Source organism: Macrobrachium rosenbergii, chromosome 24 (assembly GCF_040412425.1).
Source record: "Macrobrachium rosenbergii isolate ZJJX-2024 chromosome 24, ASM4041242v1, whole genome shotgun sequence".
Classification (NCBI taxonomy): Eukaryota; Metazoa; Arthropoda; class Malacostraca; order Decapoda; family Palaemonidae; genus Macrobrachium; species Macrobrachium rosenbergii.
The window spans coordinates 9,109,224-9,134,922 of record NC_089764.1 but is presented as its reverse complement, the minus strand read 5'-3'; the positions used below and the strand labels follow the sequence as shown (position 1 = coordinate 9,134,922).

Below are 25,699 nucleotides of genomic sequence, written 5' to 3'. Positions count from 1 at the left end.
AACAAACACAACCACAAGAGGCTAACGACTCTCTGCTACTGACATCTCAGGTAACCATACCTGACGCCGACACCCAACTGACTCCCAACCGACTCGTCACTACCAAGTTACAGACTGCTCCGCTACATGCTACATGCTACACGCTCTCTTAGTGATTTTCCGCTATATATGTGTGTGTGTGTGTGTGTGTGTGTGTGTGTTGTGTGTGTGTGTGTACTTTCGACTCTATTCTTCATATTCCTGTCGAACTAAAATTCTGTATTTAGAATGATACTCACCCTGTTATGATAATCACTGATAGGTGAGTTTATAGCACAAGGCCAATTATAAAATTTTGACGTTTATACACATGGGACAAACGGACTGAGGTCAGGTAATTACTTTCGATTTTCTGCAAAAAGGAAAAACTATATACTTTATAGGAAATACTTTGTTTTCCGGAGCTTAAACGTCGAAGGACATACACCATCAACGAACACAATGATAGTAACAGGAGTATTACATGAATGTCCAACTGTCTGTGACAGTTAAAGATTTGACTGAATCACGAATGTCCTAATTGCCTCAAACGCTATTGCCTGTGAGTACCGTAATTTGAAATGTTTTTGCAAAAAACTTCCTTAGTTTGCTTAAGGAATGTTACGTTTTAAAATATAACAATTTATTTTTTTTAAATCACTTCAGATTAATCTCTGATTTCCTTAGCACAAACGACGTCAATTCTGTTCTTTACTTTTCTCCAAAACTTAAGGGAGGGGATTACGAGATATCACTAAACTTCTGGTTGAAATTTAATTACTCCACTTTTAGAGATTTCCATGTTCGGTTTACAAGAGCTCCTCCTAGGGAAATTCCATGTAAATTTACATACATACATACATAAACACACACACACACACACACACACACACACACACACACACACACACACACACACACATATATATATATATATATATATATATATATATATATATATATATATATATATATATATATATATATATATATATATATATATATATATATAATCATGAAGCTACAAATGTCGCTTAATATCGAAATTCACGCTACCTCGGTATATCTCCGTTGGAGAATTGTCGCCGAAGGGGAATTTATATAAGTGATAAATGAATTGGAATCGTGGGGACACGAGCCCGCGACGAAAGCCTATTCAGCGACTCCAGTTGACGTAAACCATTGAGCCATATATATATATATATATATATATATATATATATATATATATATATATATATATATATATATATATATATATATATATATATATATATATGTATATATATATATATATATATATATATATATATATATATATATATATATATATATATATATATATATATATATATATATATATATATATATATATATATATATATATATATATATATATATATATATATATATATATATATATATATATATATATATATATATATATATATATATATATATATATATATATATATATATATATATATATATATATATATATATATATATATATATATATATATATATATATATATATATATATATATATATACATATATATATATATATATATATATATATATATATATATATATATATATATATATATATATATATATATATATATATATATATATATATATATATATATATATATATATATATATATATATATATATATATATATATATATATATATATATATATATATATATATATATATATATACATATATATATATATATATATATATATATATATATATATATATATATATATATATATATATATATATATATATATATATATATATATATATATATATATATATATATATATATATATATATATATATATATATATATATATATATATATATATATATACGTGTATGTGTGTATATATATAGAGAGAGAGAGAGAGAGAGAGAGGGATACAAGATTTTGCAACATACCTGAGTTTTCCAGAGATAAACCGTCTTTGAAGCGGATTTCATCGGGTTGTCATTGAGATCCCCAACGACAATGGTGATGGTCTGAGTGGTGTTCAAGTTTCCAGCATCGAAAAGGGCATCCCCCAGCAGTTGGCGGTTCGTTTCTCGATCGAGGGTGTCGGGGTCCAGACTTTTGTCCCTCCTCTTCCGCTACCCATGTCTGTTCAAGGGTGTGTTAAAACAACATTGCTAGTTTCAAAGAACAACTGAGATCATTTCTCTGTTCGTGTTCTGTTACAAGGACCAATATTAGCTTAGAAGAATGGACTGAGGAAACAATATATCTATTATTTGTTTAGCAAAACAGACTGAGGAAATCATTTATCTGTATATGTTGTCTTGATTTGGCAGGATAAGCTGAGGAGATAATTTATCTATTCATTTTGTTTTAAAATGACTGTTATTGATTTAGGAAATTAAACTGAAGAAAAAATGTTCTTGTTCATGTTGTGTTAAAAGGACTATTAGCCTACTGGGTTGGCAGAATAGACTGAGGAAATGATTTATCTGTTCATGTTTTGTTAACAAGACCGTTGCTGATTTAGCAGAAGAAAATGAGAGAGAACTTATCTGTTCGTTTTGTGTTAAAAACACCATCATTGTTTTAGCACCATCATTGTTTTAGCCAAATAAAGTGAAGAAGTAATATATCTATTCATGTTGTGCTAAAAAGATCATTATCATTTTTTACCTATTAACTTAAGAAGTCATTTAGCTATTCATGTTCGCAAAAAATTATTATTGGTTTGAAAGAATAAATTGAAAAATTAATTTTTCTGTTCATTTTGCATTAAAAAAGACCGTTAATGATACTGCAGAATAAACTGAATAAATAATTTATTGCGAAATTATGCTATATTTTACATCTGTAAAAAAACAGTAATACAAGTATAAAAATAGTCTTACTATTAATATTACTTCTAGGTAACATTATTACTGTTGTCAAATATGCACTTAATATTTTTAGAGCATATTGCAATAAGTCAGTTTTGTCGATAACAAAAAAATAATTCAATGTTATGTTTTTTTTTCTGGATAATCGTTTGCCTCGTTTTATATTTGTTGAATTTTGGAAGACATATTTATCGTCATACGAAAATATTGTATCTCAGTAATCAAGTCTTTTAACCATCAACTTTTTTATCACCTCATTTTTGCCATTTATTTATGTTTTTGTCTTTCTAAATTATCTAAACTACTTAAATATTTTATGTATATTTTATCTAGCTTTACTTTTGTTCCGTATCGCCCTTGTCAATGTAAAGAAAAAAAGTTTCTTTCATTTCGGAAATTAGTTTGTTCTAATTACTATACTGATCTTTTTTTTTCTCTCTCCTTTGCTGAAGATCCAATTAACTTTACCTTTCTATCCCTTTGATCTTTTCCCATAAACATTTAACCCTCTGTAATTTGGAAATTTGATGCTTTGATGTGTAAAGTATTATCTTGAAATTATCTTGATATATCAAGATTAATTTTGTTTGTATTCTTTTGGAAAAGTTTATGTCATTCACGACTAACTTCACTGGCATATAAAATGTGAAAACTATGTTTGGACTACAGTGACTTCTAGATATTTTCATTTTAGTTATTTTAAGGTATACTCAGAATCGCCTGAAATTAGCATGAATTTTTATGAGAATATAATGATAAAATTCATCCTTTCCTTCTTAAAAGTTTGAGAAGAAACTCATCGAAAGAAATATAAGAAAAAATATAGCCTCTCTAGTAAAGAATCATTTTGCCCCTTTGAGTGCATCGTATCTCCGACACAAGGATAAATCCTAAAAGTAATTAAAGAATGCTTTAAATTCCTTCACATTCTTAGATAGGGTCATTAATTAGACGTTTAAACAAATTACCAGTAGATTCCAGAGACAGTTCATTTAAATCTTCACCTTGTTCTAATTTCAATAACCTAAAACTCTCTCTCTCTCTCTCTCTCTCTCTCTCTCTCTCTCTCTCTCTCTCTCTCTCTCTCTCTCTCTCTAATGATTTAGACAAATATGCTACCTCCCTTATAAAAAACTAAGACCATTCGAAATAAACTTGGGTTATTACAGAATTGTTATGGGTTATGCTGTTCACAGTATCATAAAATCTTTAAAAATTATTCAGATATTGGTTATAAAATTGTTGATAACAACTGACGCTGTAGGTGTAGGCAGGAAAAGTAAATATTTAGGATCCCTATTCAAAACTGCACACAACTGAAATCGAATAAAAATACGTTGGAGTTATGGACTGAGATCATTTAAACCCAATCCCTCCGAAATGGCAAGATATTTCAGGTGCATCATCGGTATGCATTTAAACATTTAGCGGCAAAATCTCTCTCGATTAACTTAAACGATATGCCTTTTGAATGTTAATCCTAGCAGCAAGGAAAGATTTAAATAATCAGTATAAGTAACATAAAAATAAGTATTATGCTTAGTTAAATATTTTGATTCTAATGACTTTATTGAAGCTATTTTGCATTTACAATACAATTATATTGTTTTTATTATGATTACCTACGGAACAGTCGGATTAACGATCGTGTCCACAGCAGGAAGGTAGTAGAAATAGTTGGGAAAATCAGATATATACGTTAATGGAAATAGCCTATCTAATGACTCAATTTACTTTCCATACTAATTACACAATAATTAGAAAGGAACTGATCTTTGAAATATGTTATTTCATATAACCCATTAATGTTGCGAGAATATGAATTAATTAAAATATTATTATAACAGAAATCAAAATAAGTTAAGACATCAAATTACACCATTGCATTCTCTAGTGAATTCAATCTACAGTATTTTCTGTCTATTACAGACTGTACATTACTTTGTTTATAAAAGGTTCCCTCCATGGCGATTTTGCTCTATAACAGCGTGATCTCCAGAAATGGGAAACAATTGTAACTTCAGCAAAAATGTTTGTATACAACAAAATTATTCAACACCAATTCCATGAATACATTAGTCGATAACTTTTATACATTGAAATGTTGATCGTCGACCATTTAGAAGCCTGAGATAGTCATGAAACGAGGAAAAGGGATTCAGTAAATGCGCAAAGTTTTTGGGGAGAACTTTTGTTATGAACAAACTTCTACTTTACACCTTGAATCTAGTAAGGCCACGCCTTCACTTTCTCGAAGCTTAATAATTACCATCTACGAAAAAGGGAGGTTTCACGACTTTTATAAATGTATCTTATGTACATTTTGCATTAGTAAGGAGCTCTAAACAACAGTATACCTACTGAACAATGATACCCACGAAATCCGTTACACCATAAATTGCTACTCCAGGTATATTTGAACATTCAAAGGTCCACTAGCTTATCCTGCATTTATTTAGGAAGAAAAACTGTTGTTATCTGAGAAAGGAAGTCCATACGGTGGTTAACAATAACTTCCCTAAAGGTAGATATGTTTTGAATTTGAATCCTCAATAACTATTTTAACAAATCTGCAGAGAGAGAGAGAGGGAGAGAGAGAGAGAGAGAGAGAGAGAGAGAGAGAGAGAGAGAGAGAGAGAGAGAGAGAGATGTCTTAGTAGTAGGTACTGTCAGTACCCAATCTGTTTTTAAAATATGTACGGTTAATAAAAAAAAAAAAAAAAAAAGTTTGTAGAGATTGTGTCCTATTAACCATAAAATGGTGCGTCCTACATTATAGTCAGATTTTTTCTTCTTCTTCTTTTGAAGCCCCTTATCGTAACTAAATTTTGGGTATCATTAAAAACACTTGTCCAAGGAAGGTTAAAAATGCATCAGTAAAAGAGCGTAATAAAAACTAAATCCCAACGTGTATAGAAAAAGGAACATGGTTTTTCTTCTTGATTTTGAACTAAAGGTTATTTCGTTCAACACCAGATATTATAAATTTATATCTCCTGGCATTTTAACATGTACATAAACAGAACCAGAATTCATGTAACAAAACGAGATTCGTCAAAGTATAACTGAGATGACGAATATCACACCCGATATAATGAAAAAAAATTGGCCATTGCGAGGTATTTTAACTCACAACTGATACGTACATAAATCATATGTGTATATGTTTATACAAACATCCAACTGTTGAAACATTTCTTTTATAGCCTGGAGAAAACTATTAATTAGAATAGCCATGTTTACCGACAATAAAAAAAAAATACATGGAAGCAGGGAATATGTAAAGCTGTTATCATGAAATCTGCAATTGCAATTCTATTTTCATAATGAATGAATTCTCTAAAATAAAGGCTAGTTAAGCATTTTATCATTTAGATCAATATTTAATAAAGAATGAATATTATCTTTATATCCTCTAAAACCTAAACAAAGGACTGAAGTAATTTATAAGATTTTGGAGCTCAGCTACAATATTGATGAGAAACAAGGAAAATAAAATGGTTATTGGATTGTCTTTACCATGTAACTAAAAAAAGTAATGTTGTTTATAATAAGGATATACATTATGAATACGTACAGTAGACCTTTCACTGGTCAAGCACAAAACATTATGGTGCCCAAAATCGTATGTACCACGTATGCCATAAATGAGTTCATAAATTCGATGCGTTCATATATAGTGTAATAAACATGATTTGCCTCTAATAAATACTTGAGAGAGTATAAAAAAATATGACGAATTATATTTTTTATAAACAAAAGCGCCATTTTTAATTAGGTGTATAAATAACTATATTCACGCTGATTAAATTGCAGTTCGATGAGATCAAAGACATGCGGTGGATTCGTCGGCGCCAACGACAGACTGAAAGGTGGCCCGTGCCCTAATGCCCAGACGTCGTCATCGGAGGCAGTAAGCACTCCTAACATGACTGGAGGCTCTCCTTCCTGGACGTGAAGGACAGTGGGTGGCAGGAAACGAGGAGGGCAGTCATTGACATCTAGAACTGTGCTGGTGAGAGTCGCTGTGGACATCAGCGACGGGTTTCCTTGATCACTGGCCAGGATTCTGTAGACACTCACGGAGTCTGCGTCCAGCTCGCGATCCAGAAGTCGGTAGACGTGAATACTGCCGCCTTCGTCCACTTTCAGGATGTCGCACAATCCTACGATCTGATATTTCACTCGGCCGCCTCTGTCCTGGAAAGAAAGGTAAGTAATTATGGTATAATAATTATCTTTAATAAGATGCAAAACTTATGCAGAGAATGCATACTTCCGCCGACCTAAACCACCTGTGAATACATATTTTTAAGGCCCTGTGAACTAAAGGAATACTTACAAGTTCGAAGGTAAACTCCAGTAAGAATTTATATGGAGATGTAATTGTTTACCAAAATCTAGGTAAGTAAGGTGTACTGTTTCGGTTTCATAAGCCTGGAACGTTTCAAGGGGGGTGAACAGGCAACCGCACAAAATACTCCTTAATCCCTCCAACTTATATAATTGTATTTCTCAAAATTCAAGCACTTGCCGGTTACTATGCCCGTTTTTTTTTTTTTTTTTCTAAAAACCCTCACAGAATTTGCCTAAATCTGATAACAGTTTAGCACTGGAGAGAAAAAATAAAACAGAAGCTGAGCATTAAGCTTGTCTTTCTAGGCAACTTAAAAAAAATAATAATAATATCATGAAGTCACTCCAAGATTGCTGAAACAATACGGATGTCTCTTCTCTAATTTTTACCTATACAATTTTTAGGAAAATCCCAACTGAATTTCTTCGCGTATGAACAAAATTTTTTCGCCTGTACAATAATCTCAGTTACCAGTGTATCGGACAAATAGAAACTGACAGGGCTTATGAACGCAAATTCTAATGTAATATATTAAAGGAAATAATCAGCACGCAATCTTGTGTGTAATAGAAATTAATTTCCAACTCACATCGTTTTCGAACCCTGAAGTCACTCATCTGAGAGTCCTGGTTTCCATCCCGATGAGAATTAGAAATTTATGTGTTAAATATTAACAGCAGAATATTTACTTTTGTTATATACAAGAGAACAGACCTGGGTGAGTGGGATGAAAAACAAAACCGTGAAATAGGTGACACTTTGAAACTGATATTGAGTTATTGCCATTAATGTCATAAATTCCATAAATATCACAAAAAATTAATTCGAAGAAATAAAAAAAAAATATTTGACCAATATTAAAGTTCGCTGAATGCTTAAATCCATTGAAATTTATTATTAATCTCAGAATGGCTTAACATCGCATATCTCCTGTACGAAACGCAAGTCAGCCCTTAACAACATTTTCGGTTCTCGAGTTCGATATTACGAACAAAAACACTCGAAGTTTTTAGCTAAAATGCCTAATTTCAACTAGGAAACGAACAAATATTTCAAAACAAAAGTAAAAAAAGTTTTTAATAAATACCTCCCTCAAAATTTTTATTTTATATATCGCAAAGTAATGCTGCCACAGACTTTTGAGCCGTTGGAAGTTCACTTGTTTACTTGCCCAAACTGACAATTTGCTTATTCTGGCACCACGAAATAAAGCATTTTATCTCGCTGCCATGGCTAAAGTGGAATGGACAGTCGAACGAGAGGAGCCTTAGCTAGTCTTCTGAAATCCACTATGCGAGTTCACTAGGTCTATAAAAAATTGAACTCTATATATTGAGGTTTGTTTGCAAACGAGATTTGTATAATCGATTTCATTTAGAAAAGAATTAAGATGCCATATTAAAAAAAAGCAAATTTCAAGCTTCTTCAACTCACATTGAAAAAGTCGACCTTCTAATTCTTTTTAACTGTTAAATACTTAAAAATATTCTGCATATCTTGTTATTTTTCTTTAAATATTTTTACCCAAGAGCCGAATATAGAAAATTCCCTCAGAGAAGTTGGAAACGTCGTTTGTCGGTGACGAAAATGGAGATGAAAATGTCTGCGTTTTCTTAATTTTTAGTTCTTCGCCACTAATAATGTTGAGGATAACGATAATGACAGCGTAAACGACTCTCATTTAGTCCAGCTGAAGACCATTTGCTTTCCAATTCGAAGATGTGGCTATTAATGCCTCACAATGAAAGTTCAACGTACGGTACACCTCATAGAAAACGGGAATAATCAGTCTTGCTTTTTCAGAAAGAATACCAACCAACTTTAAATTTTCCAAATCGCTAGAGTTCGAGGAGTTTCGAGGCTCTTCAAAGAGACCGAGAACCATTTCTCTGGAGCTTGCTTTATTGCAAAGACCGACTGTTTCCAACCGGGTTATCGGATATCCTTTAGATGACGAATTGGTTATCAGGAGGTACGCAAAGCCGTATTAAACCTTGAAATTGACAAACTGCTGACATATATGCACCTATAAAATTTCTCTTAGTTTTCTAAATGTAATTCATGATCATATTCTCATAATGGGTTCAAAATCAATTGTGTATAAAATGCTGCTCGATCATGCCAATGATATATTTAGAAATTGAATTCAGCAACATTCCCACACACTTTGTGGAAATGCTGCTGAATTCATCTCTATGTGTACCAAACAAAATAGCAGTTTTCTACATAGCAATGGTTTTGATGCATATATATACTATATATATATATATATATATATCAACGGATCTTCAGATATATATATATATATTATATATATATATATATATTGATACAAGCCACTGCTTTCCGTGCTTCATCAACGGATCTTCAGAGCCTTGTATTATTGTGCACGAGTAATTCATACCGGACTGCTATCGGAAATTCATATCCTCTCTATGTGTTTTGGTCTTCTAACTTTTATGATATATTATCCTATTCGTAAATAACACTGCACATATAAATAACTAACTCTGTGCGTTGATTTTATTTATTTTATTTATTTTCTTTATTTTTATACATGAACTAACGGGCATAATTTTATTGAAGTGCGCCTGATGGTATGAACAGGCCAAAGAATATATTTTTCCTTTATATATATATATATATATATATATATATATATATATATATATATATATATATATATATATATATAGTATATATATATATATATATATATATATATATATATATATATATATATATATATATATATATATATATATATATATATATATTTTATATATATATAATATATATATATATATATATATATATATATATATTATATATATATATATATATATATATATATATATATATATATATATATATATATATATATATATATATATATATATATATATATATATATATATATATATATATATATATATATATATATATATATATATATATATATATATATATATATATATATATATATATATATATATATATATATATATATATATATATATATATATATATATATATATATATATATATATATATATATATATATATATATATATATATATATATATATATATATATATATATATATATATATATATATATATATATATATATATATATATATATATATATATATATATATATATATATATATATATATATATATATATATATATATATATATATATATATATATATATATATATATATATATATATATATATATATATATATATATATATATATATATATATATATATATATATATATATATATATATATATATTATATTTATATATATTTATGAGAATCGTGTTGAGCATTTGGGGTATTTGTATAATCTGTTATATTAGTTTTGCGTTTTGTATAATAAGAAGTTAGGCTCGTTGGACGTAAGTGGGCGTCACTTGTTGGCGCTAAGGGTAATTTGAGTCACCTACGGAGGAAAAGATGCGGAGTATTGGGAAAGCATTTTACCAAAATATTTTAGGCGAAAGTTTTTCGGATAAGACCCAGGGTAAATGGAAGTTAGCATCACTTCGTATACAATAGGAAAAAAATAGTTATAGTTACAGCAATAAATGGGGGAAAGACGCTAGATCAAAAAGATATAGAGGATACGATGTTATAATACTATATGGTATATATTAGACATTGCAAGAATGAAGTCTTGTTATGACAGAAAAGGGTGTCGAACAAAATATTAATAATTAATAAAAACCATCATTACATAATACTTAAAATGAAAACAAGGTTTTAGAATTTATATTGTTAACGCATGTAATTCCATTGTCACTGGAGCGCCTAAAAGACTGCAAGAAGTTTTAGAAATTTTCAGGACATGATTGGTAAAAATACAATCAACTATTAATTTTTTGTTTTTTTGAGGGGGCAAATATTTTCCATCATAGAATGATAAAAGACAAAGATTAAAATTTTGACGACGTGCAGAAATTGAATTCGATGTGACTGATTATGCAAATACCATCAAATAATGAAATTATCACCAGAATCAAGACGACAGTTGCATGTAGTTCAACACAATGATGAATTAGCCAAGATGTGAGAGGTGAGAAGTAGTAACGAGTAAGGGAAAGGTAGATTTCAGGAGTGTAAAAATCAGAAACGCTACAAACGTATATATATATATATATATATATATATATATATATATATATATATATATATATATAAATCTAACTCACGTCGGGATCGAACCAGGTCTCTCAGGTGGAAAGCAAGGGCGTTACCCACTGGGCCATCAAGTCAAAAGAAGTCGGAACCTGAGAGCAACTGCACCCAAGGAATTACCTGGGCAAGCTAACTGTTTGCATACCAGAGAGATTTCCACCAACTTCCATGACTCAGCAATGACCCAATGGACAACATTTCATTCTAATTATCCCTTCTGAGTGAATAAGATAGAAATCATCAAACACACAATCACGTGTGGAACAGAAATAAATTTCTGACTCACGTCGGGATCGAACCCAGGTCTCTCAGGTGGAAATCAAGGGCGTTACCCACTGGGCCATACAAGTCTAAAAGAAGTCGGAACCTGAGAGCAACTGCACCCAAGGAATTACCTGGGCAAGCTAACTGCTTGCATACCAGCGAGTTTTCCCAACTTCCCATGACTCAGCAATGACCCAATGGACAACATTTCATTCGAATTATCCCTTCTGAGTGAATAAGATAGAAATCATCAACACACAATCACGTGTGGAACAGAAATAAATTTCTGACTCACGTCGGGATCGAACCCAGGTCTCTCAGGTGGAAAGCAAGGGCGTTATTACCCCACTGGGCCATACAAGTCTAAAAGAAAACTTGCTGGTATGCAAGCAGTTAGCTTGCCCAGGTAATTCCGAGCAGTTGCTCTCAGGTTCCGACTAAAATAGACTTGTATGGCCCAGTGGGTAACAACAGACAAATAGATTGCTTTCCACCTGAAAGACCTGGGTTCGATGATCCCGACGTGAGTCAGAAAATTTATTTCTGTTCCACACGTGATTGTGTGTTGATGATTTACTATAAATAATAAATATATATATATATAAGATATATATATATATATATATATATATATATATTTTTTTTATATGTTTCCTGAGCACAAAAATTCTTAAGTCTCCACATTTAGTACTTTTCTCTATAATGGCCTTGAAAGATAACCAGGACATATAAAACAAAAAATAGAAGGAGTTATACAGGAGCACTGCTCTTTCTCAAAGGGAAGTGCGTGAAACACGTGGATACAAAAATAGGTATATTTACATGACAAACAAGATCAAAAGGGGAAAATTAACTGAAACACGTTAAATTGCTACTGCAGCAGTCCCCCTGAAAAGGGGAGGGGTGGAAAGCTTGGGAATGCCAGGAACACGGACCAAGGAGAATTCTGCTACGGTCGTCCTTCTGAAACGATATGAGGACCTAGGTTACAATCTAAGGCTGGAATTTGGGGAATCCCCGAGGCTTGTCTAGTGACTTTGAGCAAGAAGGCAGTGAACACATGGGCCGGGATAGAACCAAGAAGCTCAGGGAATATCAAGTTATAGGCCCAAAAGTTTAATAAATGCACAAGGGCGAACATAACGTGACTAAGCAACTCTTTCTAGGTACTTTACCAAATCGTAGGGGCGTAAGGCTGACGTCGGTGTCCAGCGTCGTCTTCTGCCAGGGTTCACGTGTGTGCGTCGACAAAGGCCTCCCGCGCCAAGGAACTGCTTTCAAGTCGTAGGTGGGGTGAGGAAAAGGGCGCCCTTATAATGATGAAAAGCTGCAGTTGAGTTTCCGCTCACTTTGGGATTTGCAAATCCCCACTTGCACTGGATGCTGGCCACGTGGTTGGGGTACAAAGCAAAGGGCAGCTACTCCACGTGGCGTTGATGGAAAGAGGGGCAGGGGGGGAGGTCTGCACTCGTGACCTCCTTCCTTCCACTACTGGGCTGTGTGTGAGGGCAAGCTCTTGGCGCAATGGCCTTTTATTCCTTCTGGACGGTTGTAGGGGGGCCGATGGCCTGACCGGGTCACGCTTCTGTACCAAAGAAAAGGCGCCAGCCAGTTACTGCCCTAGGCAAAGGATTATCTGCCGAGCTTCTCTCAGAAACCCTGAATCTACTGCTTGAAACTAACCTAAACCAGATTTTACTACCTCTCACAGGTTCAAATAGACAGAGGCCTATCTATCCATTGGCCAAGCAAAGCAGAAAGAACTTTTAGAAATTTTGTAGCGTATTTTGGCTAAAAAATACTATATATATATATTTTTTTTTATATATATATATATATATATATATATATATATATATATTATATATATATATATATATATATATATATATATATATATAAAAACAAATAATACAATGACCATTTTCAGGCTACGATGCAATGGTATGTGATTCACCATTCATCGATGTTATTTGAATAAACTGTTTTTAATACAAGAAATTTATACAGAGTACTAACAAGTATATAAAATAGATTATTTTACCATTTCATTAATATTTTTCCCCCCGGAATTCACTCTCCAGTTGTTACCAAGTTTACCTTCATACTGTTGACAACGATGCAGTCTGACTGAATCAACACTGTGATTGTCAATTTCTGAGTAATTGCATTAAGGGCAAGGAACTCGACTACGTCTGTTCGGAAATATCCTGAACTAAATTCGGTAAATTTTTACCAAGAGCAAGTTGAGCCAACACTCTTTCATCTATTCATATGAAATGAGAATGTTGATAGTACCCCACTCCCTAAGCTTCCGAAAAAAAAGAATGGTTGAGGATCTGTCTTTTATGTTTAGATGTGCGGTTTGCATATTGGCTTCACTTTAGGTACGATACCCAACTTCGAAGTCGAGTTCTTCTGGTCTATCTCCTAAATTCTGGAGCTGAAAAAATCTTGCAAAAAATTTTGGTGGTCATCGTTCCTTATGAATTATATTACTTCACTAACTTCTCTCAAATTATCGAAATTTTTAGCTCAGGGAAATATGCATTTCATGCTTTTCTTTGCTGTCTTTTCTCACCTAAGTTTCCTCGATATCTATTCGGGATTCAAAGTAAAGGATTCGTAAACAATGATTTCAATTACAGTTTTTTGTATATTCGCTCAGTATTAAAATATATTTCCATACTGAAACCAATGTGTAGCCTATTAGTTAACAAATTACATCGACTTGTCTGAAAAACGGCTCCTACCTTCGTGTGTAATATCCTTCTTCGTCTTCTTGGTTAAATTCAGTATATACATATCAGAAGACCCTCCATTTAATGCAAAAAGCTTTGGTGTTGGGTGTTTATTTCCTAAAGAAAGTCATTGCATTTATTAAATGTTATTCCATTAGAGGAATTTTAAATAATAACTATTAGCCTATGTACTCTTAATAGCCCTTGGTAGTACTGCCATCTTCTTCAACAATAAAAAAAGCGAAGTAATTAATTAAATATCACGAAGAATCTCTTATAAATGAAAAAGCCACCATGGTCTTACAGCCGACATTGTGACCTATTTCTTTAAGTACAATGTTGGAAGCAAAAAAAAAAAAAAAAAAACACCAAAATCACAAAAGTAATGTCCAAAGTTGTGTAGGAAATTGTTCAGAACTATTCAGCCAATAAAATAAACTCCATTTAATTAAGGTTTCTTTCTTTTTATTTATCGGATACATACTATCTAATAGTCAGTTCTTTTATTGTCTATTAACGCAAGGTCTCCTGCCATTCAGGTTTTGATACAACAGAATATTTTATTTTCCTAATCAGTGATAGGAAACGATAAGTTAATGATACTTATATAATTTTCATATTTTTTTGTTCATCTCATGAAGGCAGAATGACAATTTGGGTATTTCTTTTAATATAATTGTCTACTATTTAAATAAAACGCATAAATAACAGCAACAACAACTACAACAACAACAACAACAACAATAATAATAATAATAATAATAATAATAATAATAATAATAACCACGTCACTACTTATCGGCTGTTTTTCGAAGCCATGTGAAAATAACTTTACTTAAAACTTTGTTAATTGTGTAAAATTGTATCTATAGCAATTTTCATAATCTCACATCAGGCGAATCACACGATAAATCGAGTAAACTTAATCAAATGTATTCTAATACATCCATTTCAATCCAGGAAGAAATGCTTCACCGAGAGGAAAATCTGAGTTGCAAAGAAAATCCTCCTGATAGATCTTGAAGGTGGGAATGAAATGAGGGAAGTAAATCGTCAATCGCCCAAGAGAATTAAATCACGAAGAATCTCTTTCAAATGGCCACCATGGTCTTACGCCATATTGTGACCTATGATGAACACAATGCAAGAGAGAGATATATAAAAAAAGAGAGAAAGATCAAAATCCCAAAGTAAGGAGGAAAAGGGGAATTGTTTAGAACTATTCAATGAGAAAATAAACTAGCATTTAATTAAGGTTTCCAATTTATCAGACAAAGGGAAAAAGTCACTTCTTTTATTACTCAAAATGTGAACAACTATTTTATCCATGCACAAACTTTGGTGAACAAATTATAATCATACAGGAAACGACAAGTTAATAATGCTTACATAATTTTCATCTTTTTTTTATCACATGTAGGCGGAATGACAATTTGGCCCTTTCTTCTAATATACTTGTCTACTATTTAAATAAAATTCATAAACAACAACAACAACAACAACAACAACAACAGCAACAACAACAACAACAACAACAACAACAACAACAACAACAATAATAATAATAATAATAATAATAATAATAATAATAATAATAATAATAATAATCGTAACCACGTCACTAATCGGCAGTTTTTCGAAGACATGTATTTCCGTAAAACTTTATTAATTGTGTAAAATTGTATCTACAACATTTTTGATAATCTAACATCAGGCGAATATATATAAATCGAGTAACCTTAATCAGATGTATCCTAATCCAACCATTTGAACCCAGGATGAAATGTTTCACCGAGAGGAAAATCTGAGCTGCAAAGAAAGTCCTCTTGATAGATCTTGAAGTTGGGAATGAAATGATGGAAATAAATCGTCAATCGCCCAAGAGAACTCTGGTCAGGGATCCTGGCAAGGCACGCGCCACTTGGGTAACGATGCGAGAGGTGAATGATGAACACACTATCACCGAGAGAGAGAGAGAGAGAGAGAGAGAGAGAGAGATAAATGGACTGAGACCCGGCAGTACCAATCCAATCACTTATAAACCTCCTGAGAAAATACAGGAGTTAGCATTATCTGTGAGCGCTAGCATGAATTTGATCAAAGATAAAAATTTGTAGCCTCATATTTGTAAGAATAAATCACTGTGTGAATGCAAAAACAGCCATGTATATATAAATTATATATATATATATATATATATATATATATATATATATATATATATATATATATATATATATATAGAGAGAGAGAGAGAGAGAGAGAGAGAGAGAGAGAGAGAGAGAGAGAGAGAGAGAGAGAGAGAATTCACTATAGGCTTCCTTCCCATCTTGATGAGGCAGCGCCAGAAAGTTTGAGCCTTACGTTCTCTGCAAGTCTTCATAGATCAGGTTATTAGATAATTCAGTCCTTTTAAATCCAAGCTGACACTGATATCCATAACATGTGTGTTGAATAGCGGCGGTATGTCGGGATCGAACCACGGCCCTTTTGAATCAGTGGTCAGTGTGCAATCATGAGAGAGAGAGAGAGAGAGAGAGAGAGAGAGAGAGAGAGAGAGAGAGAGAGAGAGTAATAGGCAATAAATGTGTTTCATAAGTAATGATCTTCTGCTTGGTGAATTTTTACTTGTCTGAGTTGAAAGATTTATCCCTCAAATAGGAAAAATCTTCAAATTAGAAGCTATGTGTCATACCTGTGTCATTTCTCCTACCACTGACCTCTAAAACCGTAATACCACGCATTTCAGAAACACAAGACTTTTTATTATGGAGTTTTATAGGAGGAACTTGGCCCCTTTACTGCTTGGTGGTACTTTGTATGCACATTTTATTGATAACCTTAGTTAATCATGAATAACATGGAATAGATACAGAGCAACTATATTTATATGGAGGTAAGTATGCATTCTAAGTCAGTTGAGATATCAAGCAATTAATGATGTAAATGCGACTAAAATTTACCCTTCTATTTTAACAAAAATGTGACAGACCACTTGAATATAAATGGGCATTGTAGGATGAGGCAAGGTCTCCAGTGAATTTCTCTCTGAACTCTTCAGAACCGCGAGCTCAGGTTAACCAACTTTCATGGTATTCTCCTCTTATCCTGCAAGAGTTGGATGAGAGTTTGGGTTCGTTTGGTGAAGCTTCGAAAATATTCCGCTGCTCTGAAAATGCTGTCTCCGATAAAATGACAAATTTATCTGAGAAGAAATTGAAAAACTACGTTTTTCAACCTCCGCCCTTATTAGTTTGTTATGGTTCATATTCGGCATAAAGGAAAAATCAAGTGATGCAGATATTGCTAGGTACCATGATAGGTTCAGTTGCGAGACTAACGTTTCAGGTTTCACGTATATTAAAGATAAGAAAATTTTCTATGGAAAGTCATATATCAAAGATAACGGTTATTAAATTTTCGTGTTTGGACAGAATGATTGATGAGAACAGCGTTTTTTTAGTGCATGCGAAAACCCGGACGTGTATCCACAGTTTACGTAAATAAAAGTTTCTGTACTTACCTTAAGGAATAATATACAAAGAGCAATCGAAATACTTTCTTTTATATAACTGCTTACATAACATCATTGAGTGGTTCGGCGGCAAGGGACAGTGACATCTCTCCCTCTCTTAAAAACAGACGCATATGAACGCGCTTAAATTATGACTGCTCTCTTAATTTTACTGTTATGTGCTTACACCCAAAACTGATATGAAAGAGCAATCGCAGGTTCTCGGATTTTTTGGCCTGGTTTTAGTGGTACTAGAAGGATAAGCCTTACACATGAAAAAAAAACAATGAAAACTAAAATCCTGCAGCCAAAAATAGAAGTTAGAAATAACTAATTTATCAGTCCATTCATTTGTAATAAAAGTGAAACTCAACGGAACTGGTAGGTAGAGCAGGCTACTCCCCTTTTCTAGAGCAGCACAGGCCTGATGAAAAGAATGTGGAACTTACCTATAAATAAAGAGATAAATTTGCCATTTAGATGAAGAAAGGTTATGAGAGAAGAAATGAAAAAAAAAAAAAAAAAGAAGGTAAATTCAATTTCTTGGCAGAAGGAAGAAAGAACTGGTCAGTGAGCTTCAGTATATTCAAAATGATTGACAGCCCTTTTTCAAAGATTTGCCTCGAAAAATTCTCATGGGACACCACGTCTTTTATTCATTTTAACTAAAGGTTGGTCTCCCTGAGAGATTCTTTGACTATTTATCTCTGTCGCGTCAGTGACCGAAAGGATGGTGTAGACCGTCTACTTTTGAAGTTATATTTTCATAATGAAGGCTGAGCTTCAGTATGTATTCTAAAAAATCAAAATTGCAGTCCAGTAATCGTGCTGTGCTACTTTAAGCCTAATACATTAAGTTTTCTGAGCTCTACGACTAACTGTAGGTTCGTTAGTTGTTTATTTCAATATATTTAATATTTACTTAGTCTTTCTTAAATCTCCACCATTAGTCATTGTAACTCGTTTTGACAATTGCTTTGAAGAATTGTTCCACGTGATTATTTGTTCTTAATGAAAAATAGTAGATATAAATGATAAAAAGAATGATAATAGAAGCGAGTGTGTAATCGTAAAATCCTATGAAGATATTGATTGAGGTGGTATAACAGTTAACAAAATCTAGATAACAAAAAATGTATGAGAGAATGATAATGACATTGTACAAAAAGTTCTTCATAACTTTAAACAAATGACAAGAAATGTTTACGAGATTTATTTATTTGAAATATATAAATTTTTAATTTACATAAACATTTTAAAGTCAATAGAAAACACACCTTGATATCCTGTTGTTGGAAAGAGCATTTATTTTCTCTGGTTACCTGAATAGCTCTGGAAATTTCTCTGGCTCAGGGCTGGAAAGCACATTCCCAAGAGTTAGGCTACACACTTCAAAATAATTAGCTAGCAACTGACTTCCGTTAAATACCCAACTACGTCACTCGGAAGGGATTAAAAAGGAACCAGCTTTATTTCGTACCCAGACACATATGCCAAAAGATACATACAACGATAAAATTTCTAACAAAATGGGTAATAACAACAAATTCGCAACATATTGAGAACCTGCTTCCTTTGTTTATTTGTTTTATCATCATGGTATTTGAGTTGAAGTTGGACTCGCAGACAACATATTTTTACGTACCCTGATAATCTGTTCCCATGAGAATAAGGGTTCAGAATTTTAGATATTTCCTGAACAACTTTATTACTTTCAATAGTCCCAAGGAATCTGTTTATAAAGTGAATCAGATATTCTTTCGGACATATATAACAACAAAATAAAAATCCTATTCCTTGATAGCATCAGCAAGATTAGTGAAAGCCTTAGGGAGACAATTCTTTTGTTCTTATATACCTAAATAGCATCAGGTCTGCAGTGACTAATGGGCTTGCTCGTTTCATGGGAAAAGTCCTGAGCAGAGAGAGAGAGAGAGAGAGAGAGAGAAGAGAGAGGGAGAAATCAAACGCCAACAGTCGATAGGAGATGCAGAACTAAATACTTTATTTATAACAATTTAAGTTGTTACCATAACATTAACTTGAACGTATAAATATCGTTTACGTAAGAACGTGCCACTAAAGGATAAGATTCCTCAAGTAGTTTTACTTGAGGAGACTTACTACTGGAACCTTTCCCATGCGGCATGGGTTCCACATAGGACTGGCAACATCTTGAAAGATCCGGTTTAAGACGAAAAGTAAAGATAAGGAAACGCTCCTTTCCCTCGAGCCTTGGGAGGAACCTAATGCACCCAAACCGGTTCTCCTTAAATGGGAGTGATTCCGAAACTCGCTTTATAATTATTATGGCCTTCTGTTCTGCCAAAGCCATTGTCGCTCTCCCGTTGTTTTATCTATCTATCTATCTATCTATCTATCTAGACATATAGATAGATTGCTGGAAAAGGGGATAACACTAGCTGAAATATGACAGACTTCTGTTTTCCATTTGATTGATCTATCTATCTATCTACCTAGATAGGTAGCTAGACAGATAGACAGCTAGATAAATATGTTTGCTAAATAGTAGATAGACTTGAAAAGGGGAAAATACTAGCTGCAATATGATAGACTTCTGTTTTCCATTTGTTTTATCTATCCATCTATCCATCTACCTAGATAGATAGAAAAATAGATAGATAGATAGATACACTCAAAAATGGGAAAATATTAGCTGAAATATAACAGACTTCTGTTCTCCCTTTGTTTTATCTATCTGTCTATATGCCTATCTATCTAGATATATATATAGACTCTCACCTTGTTCTATCTATCTGTCTGTTTATCTATCTACATAGATATATATACAGACTGATTGATAAAATAAAGCGAACATATATGCTCCTCAATGGAGAGAGAGAGAGAGAGAGAGAGAGAGAGAGAGAGAGAGAGAGAGAGAGAGAGAGAGAGAGAGAGAGGAGGAGAGAGTAAAAAAAAAGTGACACATAATCCTGCGAACAGAATTTCCTTAAAGTTCCTTATTTATTCCAGAAAATATTCCTGTAAGAAGCTTTAAGACTCCTAGTTCTTGGGAGTGCCTGCTCTCATTATGCATTATATAGGAAGGTCATGGCGTCTTGGCAATGCTGTGTCTTTATGCATATCTTTACTTTTTTTACATTTTCTCATATTTTTTTGTAGAGACTCATTAACGAATAACACAGAAAGAAATACCTGAGCTTTCTTTTAATATACTCTTAACATTTATTCTAATTAATTTTCAGTATTTTTCAGCTCTCCTTTGTATAACTCTGATGTCATTCTTATAAATAGCAGAGCCATTTTCAAGGGTTCTGTGACCGCGTTTAGGATACCAATTTTTTTCAGTAGATTTAACAAGGACATGAGATAAAAAAAAATGACCTCCCATATACCTTACCAAAATGGCGGGAAATTTAGTTTAGACGTTTTTCAAAATAGCCGCCACCGTCATCTTAAAAAACTGGCAAAGTATTATTTCTTGAAGTGGATGGCCAAAAACGACAAATTAGGTGACAATTCCCACTAATTTTGGTGGCAGAAACACAATGGGATGGCATATATCATGATTCATAGTCCCCTTGACCTCAAATTCGAGATGGCAGATGTCGGCAGTCCCCTACTGTATTAATATTCACTATCACTGCAGGACTAATATGATGTGGCTAAATTCACTGGGAGACTTTGGTATCCTAGACATGGTCACATCCTCCGAATATGACTCTACTGTTATATTCGTTTGTTTGAGTTATAATTTGTTTCAACTGCGGTGGGCATTGCCTTCGACTTTTCTTTGAGGCTTTAGTCCAACATGCACCAGACAAACGTTTGGAAGGATCCATTCTGTCTGAAGAGATCCAGGCATCTTTCAGTAAGTTATGCTGTCCAGTAGACCAACAAGAACTTAATGATGCACGTGCTGAGTTAAAGAACAATGCTGATCTCAAGGTGCTTGTTGATTCTCTATTTGAGAACTTAGATGGTGCCCCACAAGCAGAATTGTTTATTTCATTCTTGGAGATGGTAGAGATACTGATGGAGTTCATGTTCTCACTGAAGTTGATGCTGCCTTGGACGCATATCTATGATGACAATAAATATGGCCGCCATCTTCCAGGTTTCATAGCAATCCTGGAAAGTCTTTTTCATATCCAAACACAATTCATGGAGAGGGGCATGTTTGCACAATCAATGACTGATAAATCCTATTCATGTATTACCCTTGATGTATGGATAGAGTCAACGATGAATAAAGGATCAAAGCTTAAGTCTGAATGGGTGGCTATTCTCAAGAATGAAAAGCAACTACTGTCAAACACATGAAATGTTAATAATATCATCCAGATAAGAGCTTGTGTCCATTGGCATGCAAATCACAAGAGGCAAGGTTCAAGAAAGCATGCAGATTGTGTCCCAAGTAAGATGAAGGTAGATGAACAACCTGTGAAGGATATCAGTGCATGTCTCACTGAGTTCCATTGTGATCCATTTGACCACTCAGATCAGACACTAAGATCCCTAAAATCTGGAATTCAAGCTTTTCCAGCTCTTTTTGCTGATCTGGAGTCTGCAAAGGCCGATGGAGAAAGGAAAGTGGAAGATTTTGTAAATGAAAGAGACTGTTCCAAAACAAAGTTTTTCAATGCTCGAATACCACATAGTAAAAGAGGCAATTTTGCCACTCAAGAAAACAAGAAGAGAATAACTGAAAATCTGAAACAGGTAGGCTAACTGAAGAAATGCAGAGCAAGGGATTTGCCTCGGTCATCATACTTGTTGAGGTAAGTGATGGCTCAAAGATGGAAGCTTAATGCAGCATCAAATAACAGATTAGTGCCTTTCAGTATTTAATACAAATGATACTATGAGCAAAACACTGCAGAGTAAGCTACAGGAAAAGCTGACATCCATGCTGTACCCTGGTATTTACACATCAGTAGTAGACATGGGATTAATCTGGCGCCTAACAATCCCTTCTACAGAAGACAGAGAAAAAGCAAATGGAACCAAGTTCACTTGGGGAGACAATGGTGAGAAACTTATGAATTTTGTCCTGAACAGACATACGAATGCAGAACGTATTATTTTGGTGAATGACCCATACAAGCAAGACTTCTCAATCAAAGATAGTGAATAACAACATCATCAAAAAATCAGTCCATTCACAATGTGCTTATGAAGTCAGGGGACAAATTTTCTTCTACTGGAGACTTTCATGCCCTTCTTGGTAAGCCAGAAAATAAAGTTTGCCTTCAAGTATTCATTGAGGTGACCTTCAAAAGAAGGACGTCTGCAACCACTACTCAGCTCATATATAGCTGTTGGCAAATCAGCATGGAATCTCACCACATATGAAGTATTGCAGAATCTCACATTTGCCCGTGTAGAAGCAGACACCACTCTGTTCACACTCTATGGTAAGCTGAGGTCAGAGTGGTATTCAGAAACAGTTATAATAGACAATGGGGATACCGATAACTATGTTCAGGCAACCTATGTGGCTTGGCAAATATCAGGACTCTTGTGCTAGAAACACAAATCTCAGTTGATAAGTGCTCAGTGCTTGAGTGATGAGGCAATGGCCGAGTCTTTGATCCCACTTCAGGTTCCTACTGCATGTGACCATAACTCAGGCTTTTATGGAGTAGGTAACAAAACTATTGTTGACCATGTAGAAAAATCATCAGAAGCTCACACCCTCCTTAAGAGTTGTGGCACAATCCTCCCGGCCACACAAGAAACCATCAATGACTTACAGAAATTTTGTTTTCCGGTACATCTATCTTGACACTAAAAGCAAGACACTGGCAGAGGTGAGAGCAGCAAAGTGATCAGCACTCAGGAAAAAGATCATCATCAGACTGGTATCTGACTCTGACAATCTACGATCACACTTAGAGCGCACCAGTTACCTCACATAATTGCAGAAGAACTTTCAGCTTCAGAATCAACAATCACCAGTTGGCCATAGATAGCAACTTGTAAATGGCTTATGCCTCCCAGTACGCTATACCAAACCTGCACTTCCATCATCCCTGGAACTTCCAACAACTCCAAATCATCTACACGTGGGGAGCCGTGGAAGTGAATCTTACAGCTATGCATCATATTTGTCCTGCAGTGATAGTGAATCTTAATACAATAGGGGAACACAGATGTCTGCCATCTTGATTTTGAGGTCAAGGGGACTCTGAATCATGATACATGCCATCCCATTGTGTTTCTAACATCAAAATTAGTGGGAATTGGCACCTAAATTGTCATTTTTGGCCATCCACCTCTAGAAATAGAACTTTACCAGTTTTCTAAGATGACGATTGCGGCCATTTTGAAAAACGTCCACAATAACAACTTTCCCCCATTTTCGTAAGGTATATAGGAGCAAATTTTTTTTAGTATCACATGCCTTGGTAAATCCTCTGAGAAAAACTGGTATTCTAAACACGGTCACAAAACCCCTGAAAGTGACTCTACTTAAATAAAATGAATAAAATTCTTCATATCTATCAGCATTGTAAAGATGCAAAGTATCTTGTCTTTCAGGAGCTTACTGTGTGTTTGTGAAAGCCTATTAGCCTTAAGACAGTGAAATTTTCAATGCAGTCAGACCTTAGGAATTACCATCATCAGTTTTTGAATAATTATTTCCCAAGTAATCATATTTAGTTGAGCTTGTACTAATACTCTGTAGATATGAATTTCCTATATTATCTCTCATTTTTTGTCTAATTTTTCTTACATACGACGAAATTTCCTCATACCAAGTCACTGAAATTTATTTTATTATTATATCGGAATATATTTTCACAATTTGTACCTGAAATCAGTGTTTGTAGCTTCTTATTTGTCGTTCTTTGAATATCTGTGATGAAAAAGGAAATAATTTCATTTTGACTACCGCATAAACAAATTATATTTTAAAACCTTTGTTATTATATGCAATGGACGATAGATTTCCATACAAAAAGCTCCTGTTTATTGCTCTTTTTTAAAATTTAATATCATAAACCTCTCTTTTTTTTGTTATTGGATATCCTACATAGGTAAATAGAAAAAATAATGGAAGCGGACGGAGTTGGGTTCAAGGATGAACTTGCATAATTTAGCAAAACGTTACGTGTTTATTTATATGGATATAAGAGACATCAGAATATAATTATCAATTATTTTTCGATATCAGTATGGTATATCTCATTTGTTCATAAGTTCTCATGAAAATTAATGAATTATCTTTCGCTCCTTTGTGACAACGGGTTTATTTCTTCTGTACCGAAAATTACTGTAAATTCGACAGTATTATATAAATATGAATTTAAATAAAATATATCCTACTCCGTGGTGTAATATGGAAAATATTTCTTCACTGTATTCTAATGTACCGTATCCCAAGGCAAGGAAGTATCTAGTGAAGGGCTGTAAACCTCTTTGGGGAGGAAGTATTAACAGAGCGATAATGAGCCCCGCCACTACCTCTTCTCTCTCTCTCTCTCTCTCTCTCTCTCTCTCTCTCTCTCTCTCTCTCTCTCTCTGGGCCGTAGGCAATCACATACCAGGTTAATCCATTAGTGGGAACTCTTCTCTACCGGTAGTAAGCTGCACAATTGCTTCCCTATAAAGTACTTGGGGTACGGAGTACATAGTAAGTGTGCCACAACAAAGAACAACTAGTAAAGAGTGCTGGACCCCTCGGCAGGGAGAAATTGCCTATAAATGGTCGATGAGGCTCT

At 33.4% G+C, this 25,699-nt stretch overlaps 1 pseudogene; it reads right to left on the bottom strand.

Annotated features, from left to right (window-relative positions):
• Positions 1–225: 225 nt before the first annotated feature.
• On the bottom strand, positions 226–22,018 carry LOC136851776 (neural-cadherin-like; annotated as a pseudogene).
• Between the last annotated feature and the right edge of the window lie 3,681 nt (positions 22,019–25,699).